Source organism: Solanum pennellii, chromosome 5, assembly GCF_001406875.1.
Source record: "Solanum pennellii chromosome 5, SPENNV200".
NCBI lineage: Eukaryota > Viridiplantae > Streptophyta > Magnoliopsida > Solanales > Solanaceae > Solanum > Solanum pennellii.
The window spans coordinates 7309867-7317414 of record NC_028641.1 but is presented as its reverse complement, the minus strand read 5'-3'; the positions used below and the strand labels follow the sequence as shown (position 1 = coordinate 7317414).

The 7548-nt window shown below is 28.4% G+C and overlaps 1 non-coding gene across 1 annotated transcript; it reads right to left on the bottom strand.

The window, feature by feature from the left end:
* Positions 1 to 968: 968 nt before the first annotated feature.
* Positions 969 to 1058, bottom strand: LOC114077411. Its single transcript, XR_003578716.1, has one exon. It is a non-coding gene; the product is annotated as a small nucleolar RNA snoR8a (small nucleolar RNA).
* Positions 1059 to 7548: the final 6490 nt, after the last annotated feature.

Below are 7548 nucleotides of genomic sequence, written 5' to 3'. Positions count from 1 at the left end.
AAAAAATATATATATATACATACTTAGAATAGAAGAAGGTATATTTATTCAAATACACGTATTTGTTCGTAAAAATGTATCTAGTTTAATTACATCTTAATTAACGTTCATTCAATGACTATGCATTGTTAATTATGTAGCCATTATTTGTAATGCATGCATAGATATTTTTTTATATTATTTTGATGTTGTGCCAGTTCATAGTGTTACATTCATTGTCAATTGTTTGGCCCAAATAATAAAACATTCAACATAAATAGGTCAATGAAGCACAATTGCACATGGATCGGCTTCACGTCTAAACCTTGATTCCCTTAATTAATGCCACGCAATAATTTCTCTAATCCCAAATGATTGTTTAATAAAAGATTAGTAGTATAAAATAACAAATAAATATACAATTTTTAATTTTCTAGTTATATATCTCGAAGAAGTACTATGCCAACAAATTCGACTCAAAAGATATTGACGGATCAATCTCACTATAGTAAATTTGACTCAAAAGATATTGAGAACCATGGTGCAGTTGAATTTCTTAATATATAGTTTGTTTTTTTTACATATTTTAAAGTAAAACATATGTGAAATATAGGGTTCTGATGTAGCTCGAGTAGTCATAGAATTGAACTATCGGGCAACGAAGAACACACCTTTTACTGTTCCAAACATTCAACGGTTTTCCACAACCATAAAATGTGGTAACACCTGCCTAACGTCTGGTTCAACATAAATCACAAATCAGAAATCTTAATACAAATTGTTTCAATAATAAATTTGGAGGTGTGCGTAACCCCAATTTCTGGAGTTAAAATTTAGGGCTTTAAACACCACCTTTTCACAATTTAGGAGACACTTAAAACTACAAGGCAAAACAAATTGCCATGTATATAATCAAGCTAACTCCTTTATTGGTTTTTGGATCTACTTTTTATATACAATACACAAATTGATCCATTAGAAAAAATGATTGTTGCTCATATTCTATGGGTGTAAAAGAGTCTGTCATGCCATGGCAATAGCATTCAGTACGAGGAATTTTTTATAATCATCGCAACAATAACACAATTTTATAAACATAAAGAAAAATAATTTTGATGGAGAAAACTATTAAAGCAAGGTAAAATCAAAATAAAATAATACACAAAAACTAGAAGGAATCACCTGGGGTGTGAGAAATATAATATTCACAAAGAAAAATTAATGAAGGTTGAGGCGACGTAATAGAATTTATAGGAGAAGAAGAAACCCTAATTTAAAACAAGGCCTGAGGTTTATAATGGTTTGGGCTGCAGCTATATCTCATTGGGCCTGTTTGGTCAAATTTTTGGGAGCTCAAAATTGTTTTTTTTTTAAGAAAACAAAATGGTGTTTGTCGAACTTTAAAATTATTGCAAACATTTCTATCATATTTACTAATACTTCCTATTGTTTGAAATAATTAAATATTGTCGGATTGATGAATAACTTTAGAGTAAATTGTAAGTCAGATACACCTAGTTACATGTATTTTTACTATAAGATATACTTAAAATGGGAAGAGAGGTGAGCAAAATCTCTAAATGCATGCTAATCATACTTTGATATATATATTGGGGATACTAAAAGCATGTATATCGATACCAGATTCAAAGAGCGAGACAAGTGAGAGAGTTTGGTACATAAGAATTCACTTGAATATAGTGTATCTATAATAAATTGCACCTAATTTTAACCCCATTTATATGAAATACTTTAGCCGGAGTCCAAATTCAGTAAGATTTGTAATACAACAAACTAAATATAAGTTATTAACTCCTAAGCTAATGGGATTTCTCTAGGTTACCCTTTTTAAGGAGCAATAGAAACTTATTTTTTAGAAGTTAAATGATAGTTTTTCTCCTAATGTAATTGTTGAGAAAATACACTTAATATTCAAATCGCATGTCCAACAAAACTTCAATTTCATATCGTCTCGTAAGTCTTAACGAGAAGCAATTGCTCATCCGCGACGAGGATCGTCTGTTTATATGGTTGGTGAATTTTGGGCCTCAACCTTGGGCTCTTGTGTATTGCTTTCTAGCCCAATAGAACTTTATAAGAACCCAAATGCTGTGTACATGATAAAATTGGGCTTACTTTGGTACCACTGTTAACATGATTTGGGCCCCCATGCTAAGAACCCAATGGTTCGTCGGTGAAATTTGCGTTAAGTCATATTTGGGTACTTTTTATTCAAGCGACTCTCTCTTGTCATGAGGATCTTTCGAAAATAGAATATGACAACAGGATAGGACAATAGGAATTTTTTTTGGTGGATATTATATAGGATTTATCTAGAATAAGCCTAAAAAAGGCTATATATGTATATATTCCAAAAAGGAAGAGAAAAAGCAAGAAAGTTGTGTATATACACCAACAATATAATGGACTCCCAATATAATTTTGTGACCCATTCTTTAAACTAGGTTAATATATGCTTTTTTAATTTTTCTCCTCTATACGACCATGTTTTTTTTCTTTTTTGACATATGGTGTCATGTAGTGCTCCTCTTTTTTTCTACTAAGTTTTATCTTACTAATACTTTTCTAATTGTTCTTTTTGTGTGTGTGAATATTACAAGTTTGATTCAATAAGTTGTTCATGGAAAGATAAAAGTTTATTGTATTACAATTAAACGTTTACTATCACATCAAAAACTATATATATAAGTCATAATAGCAAAGACATGATTTTTTTATTTTAACAAGCGTCCATCGAACAAGTGTCATATTCTGGTACAAAAACAAATGAAATAATATGTGGTGACTATTTATCTATGGTCGATTGAGTTACTTTTTTTTTTTTATAAGAGTAAGAAAAAAATTAAATGATCTCACGTGTGCAACATAACATTTTTCTGGTAAAATGATTCAATCAATGTTCCCTTACCAACTAGCCATTTGGACATTTTCGTGTTTGTGATTGCACACTGCAGCCAGTTATATATGTTGTTATTATTTGATTTTGAGAGTACAAACTGGGCAGACTTCACATGGCTATGTTTACATCTTTGTAATTTTTCATTGAAAGAAATAAGTCATACAACTTTAATTGGACGTTTAACTCTTTGTTCATAAAAAGGACATATCTAATTGGTCATGATTCATCAATGAGATTGACATTTTGTCATTCACTCTTAACATATGGATCCCAATAGCTCTCATCAATCTCATTTGCCCTATGTTATATGCTGACTTGGTTATTATCATGTCAAGATTACTTTATTCTTTGGACATAAGCTGTTTTCGTTTAGCGGAACTTAATTATCGACTATGGTACATAAGGTTATGACTCAGTGGTCAATGAAATGGTTGAGAGTCATGAAGTCTCAGATTCACATCACAATGAAACTTAATTATCGACTATAATACATAAGGTCATGACTCAGTGGTCAATTAAATTGTTGAGAGTCATGAGGTCTCAGATTTACATCACAATAAATTAACTTAATTATCGACATAAGATGAATTTTGATTACATTAGAAAACGTGGAACAAGATTCATGATACAAAATGACTTAGGTTAAATCATAAAGCCAAATCTTTTTTATTTTATATATATGTGAGCAGCTTGAGTTTTGGTAATAGTCAATTTTGGTCCCCTTTAAGAATGAAGAGCAAATAATAAAAATGTACCATAGGACATAAGTGTGTTAATTAGTTTTGTTGCCTCATTTCAAGGTTTATAAAAGTACATTTTATCAACCATATTAAAAGTCATGCATGTAGTTAACATTGTCCATTCCTTTTTTTGGTTTGAGAATAAATGTTTATTCTATCATATTGCATGGCTTGTATTATTTTGTTAATGGTCCAGTCATATTTCACAATCACGTATAATGATATCAAAAATCATAAATACTACTTATGTTATTTTTTAGTATGTTATATTTCAAAATTGCATAGTACTAGAAATATAATATATATTAGTTATAGATTATGTAAAATGTAATATATATAATATAACGAACAATTTAAAATCACATAAAAATTTGGCCAATTATTAAAATTTATATTATATAAATTGAAATAAATAAAATAATGTAAATTAAACGCGTACTTATCCTGATTTATTATATTTCAGATAAAAAAAAAAGAAAGGGTTGATATATATATAAGAACTCTTCCAGAAAATGTTAGTAATAATTCATGTGGATGTCCCACATGGAAATTAAGATAGAAAAACGAAAGGTAATTATGAGTGTCCCACTAGATATATGCAATAATTTCTAATCTTGATCTTGTTAATTACTATATTTTTTGTTCTGATTTGGCCCAATTTTAACTTGCTAACCATACTATATATACTATATAAAATTTGAAATAAATCGACTGTCAAAAAAGTTTTCTCTAGCGTTGCACTAAACCAAATGCTAGTAAATTACATTTATAAAAATCAACTCTCAGTTCGAGATATAGCTGTTGATTAGTCATTTTCTTGTTTATCTTTTCCTCTTTTAATTTGTTAGGTGAAATGCAATTGAGTTATATCATGTGGTAGGGCAAAATTTCAACATTTATTAAACTCCTCCACGTATTACGTTGTCCATTACACAAACATTTACTAAATCTTGTTTTTGGGTGGGGTTTGAGTAGGGGGTGGAGTGGGGTGGGGGTTAAATTTTTAACTAGTAACATGTTCAATAAATTTATGTTACTTTATGTATACAAGATTAAGTGCATTCTTCCTTTTTCTTGTAGTTTGGGCGGATTTAGAGCAGTAGCAGAATCAGGATTTTCGATAACGGGGTTCAAAATTCGTAGAAATAGACATACGGAATAGCTGAAGGAGGCTCGATATCTATATATATATAAAGTATTTAACTATGTATAGATAGTATAATTTTTCGTCAAAAAAGGTTCGGTTGAGCCCCTTGTACCAAGGTGGCTCCGCCCCTTGTACCAAGGTGGCTCCGCCCCTGATTTAGAGAATATTGAAGATTTTTTTTTTAATTTTCTCAATAAAAAGTTACATAAAAATTGAATTTTCTTTATGTATATGTATGTAAATAGATTTTGATGTTTTTAAAATAAAACTAGGGGTTAGATTTCAAAGTTTAAATCCAAGTGATACATTTATAACTTATGATATAAATGTTTAGCACTACATTTTATAGACTATGAGTGCCCTTGCACTACAAGTTGCATTCCTCGTTCTTAAATAAATTATGGTATCATCACTTACCAAAAACAATTTTATGGTCATTTTTTTTAGATTTCTTTCTCTTACAAATATACTTTTTTTATCTGCTTTAAATTACTTTTTTTAGTCTATTTAGAACTTTTTTTTTCTTATTAGACAATTGTTATAAATTATGCATATATTTAGTTAATTAAGATCACAATATTTAAAAGTTTTATATATTTTCTCAAATTCTGTGTTTGAGTGTGCCCAATCAAAGCTAACACAATACAATTAAAACTAAGAAATCAATAATTTACAAAAATGCATGTAACTTTTGAAAGCTTGATAAACCTATGGGGAATTTGTTTCCTAGCTAACAATATTAGGTAAAGGCTTAATAGGGTGATTACTATCGATTCGAAAAAGCACGAATAATTTACCTAGTTGAATATGAAAAAAAGACGATATAAAAGCCGCCCATTCTGAACTTTAAAGCCATATATTCTCTTACTAATTGTCAAAAACTATTATAGGACAGTTGAAAGCCTATGCTATAAACCTATGTATAGCTTTTAACTTCCAAAATTCTCTTTCTTTTATGTATATAAAATATCTATTTATTAAATAAAATTAAAAAGATCTCTGAATTTGAAGACAATTATAATATGGTTTTCTTTGTAGATTGAATTATCTAAGTTATGACTAATAATGATTGAGAACTAGCTAGCTTTCAATTCTTATTATTATAGATTATAATATAAAAAGCAAATGCACTCTTTTAATTTGACACGTAAAATTATAAGATTTTGAGTCATATTGACGATTGAGTTTATTCTTTATCTTTTAACATAGGGTATATCTATTTGCTTGCCTAAAAAAGTTCAACCTTTCACTACTTTTGAATGATGGCATGATCTTGTTCCACTATTAAAAGAATTTATAAGGTCAAAGATGATTTCGTTTTCATCTTTTTAAGTTTTTCGTTTTGTATTTGATATCTATTTTGAATTTTTAATTAATTGAGATTTACTAGATAAAATAGGTATATAGTTAGTTATATAAATATCCGATTTTCGATCAAATTCAATTACTTCTTATTAAAATATTACTTTTCAATTTATTTGATCTACTTTCCTGATAGTGATCTGTTTGAAAAAGAAAGATTCTTTATTTCTTTCGCAACTTTTTAATTTCAATTATTCATATGACATATTTATGATCATAAAATTAAAGAACAATTTGATATATTTGAGATCTTTATTTTTAGACTATAAAATTTAAAAATATTTTTTACTTTTTAAACAGCCCACCAAATCAAAATAAAGTCAGTATATTTTTATTAAGAATTTTTAAGATTATGTATAACTTCTCTGGTGACATAAAATTCATTTGAAGCAAAAAAAAAAAAAACATTTTTAATTAAAAAGAAATTACAATTCGGCGCACTAGAACTATATTTTCCTCAAATATAGAGTAGTAATACAAATACATCAATAATAGAATGATTTATTACCAAATAATTCATTAAATTTGTGGAAATTCACGCTATAAAAGAGATTAAAAGTGTAGGCATCAAATAATGGAAGATAAAATACACTTAATCAGATATATCACATATAAACCAAAGTCAATTTTATCGATATTTGAAAGATTAAAAATACTAATTTATAGAATTATTCAGTTTGAAATATAAAGTATAAAAGACAAAAATAATAATAAAATGATATAAAATTACAAGGAGCATGAAAGAATGTGCAATCGACAAGTATGTGAACAGTTTACAACTCCTTTCAAGCTAATTATCTTAATTAAGGTATTAATGAATGATTTATTAAAAAAATTTGACAACAAGATATATAATTACACTTATTAGGGGACCAAATAAGATTCTTAGAGGTACGAATTCTCCTCTTTCCACCAACAATAACAGTGAAAATGTTGATTTTTAAACCTAAAAAAGAAAGTAGTTGTAGTATTATCTCAATTAGTATTAGCATGATAAGCATCCATATAAATCACGTCAAACCAACCTAATCATGATTAATTGGATTACTACGTACTAATCATATTCATTAACATGTTTCTAGGTCTTAGCCGAGGCTAAATCAGACTTTTAACCTTATGAGTTCTGAAAGTGTTAACGACTGAGTTCTAAACTTAATATTCATACATATTCAGTAAATTTCTTAATAAAAATGTATTAGTTAAACAAAAAGTTACTGATAATCGATTAAATCTGTATCTGAACTTCTAGCTTCGCCTCGGAGTGGGAGCCCAGCTCATCATCATAATAACATTTGAGACTTTTTTTTTTGGGAGTCAACAAGATGGAAGATGAAAAAGTTGAAGGCAAATTGGTGAAGTCACACTCATTCGTGCCTCTCCCATGCGTTGCACGCGAATCT